Below are 787 nucleotides of genomic sequence, written 5' to 3' on the forward strand. Positions count from 1 at the left end.
TGGCATCATACCTCTAGACCTCTAGACGTGATGGAATAGACAGTAACTGGATTTGCGTCAGGAGAAACATGTATAGGTGTAATTTTGCCCTACCTGACGTGGAAATGTACCGAATACTCAGTACATTTAAAAACAACTGCGAAAAAAATTGTAAGTTGTTCTCGGGTGGGACTCGAACCCACGATATCCAGATCACAAGCCTGGCATCATACCTCTAGACCACCGAGCTTGCGCTGATGGCCAGGGTTGAATTCGAGTCCAAGTAAGCAGCGGGTACTGCAGTGTTGATAGTAATCGTTATTGTCGTGATGGAATAGACAATAACTGGATTTGCGTCAGGAGAAACATGTATAGGTGTAATTTTGCCCTACCTGACGTGGAAATGTACCGAATACTCAGTACATTTGAAAACAACTGCGAAAAAAATTGCAAGTTGTTCTGGGGTGGGACTCGAACCCACGATCTCCAGATCACGAGCCTGGCATCATACCTCTAGACCACCGAGCTTGCGCCTGATGGCCAGGGTTGAACTCGAGTCCAAGTAAGCAGCGGGTACTGCAGTCTTGATAGTAATTGTTATTGTCGTGATGGAATAGACAATAACAGGATTTGCGTCAGGAGAAACATGTATAGGTGTAATTTTGTCCTACCTGACGTGGAAATTACCGAATACTCAGTACATTTGAAAACAACTGCGAAAGAAATTGCAAGTTGTTCTCGGGTGGGACTCGAACCCACGATCTCCAGATCACGAGCCTGGCATCATACCTCTAGACCACCGAGCTTG

General features: G+C 45.5%; 2 non-coding genes across 2 annotated transcripts; both read right to left on the reverse strand.

Moving 5' to 3' along the window:
- Window positions 1-434: 434 nt before the first annotated feature.
- Window positions 435-506, reverse strand: Trnat-cgu. The gene has a single exon. It is a non-coding gene; the product is annotated as a tRNA-Thr (tRNA).
- A 206-nt stretch (window positions 507-712) lies between these two features.
- Trnat-cgu lies at window positions 713-784 on the reverse strand. Its single transcript has one exon. It is a non-coding gene; the product is annotated as a tRNA-Thr (tRNA).
- Between the last annotated feature and the right edge of the window lie 3 nt (window positions 785-787).

Source organism: Anneissia japonica, unplaced genomic scaffold, assembly GCF_011630105.1.
Source record: "Anneissia japonica isolate Jap-2015-1 unplaced genomic scaffold, ASM1163010v1 scaffold11569_len787_cov61, whole genome shotgun sequence".
In the NCBI taxonomy this organism is placed as follows: domain Eukaryota; kingdom Metazoa; phylum Echinodermata; class Crinoidea; order Comatulida; family Comatulidae; genus Anneissia; species Anneissia japonica.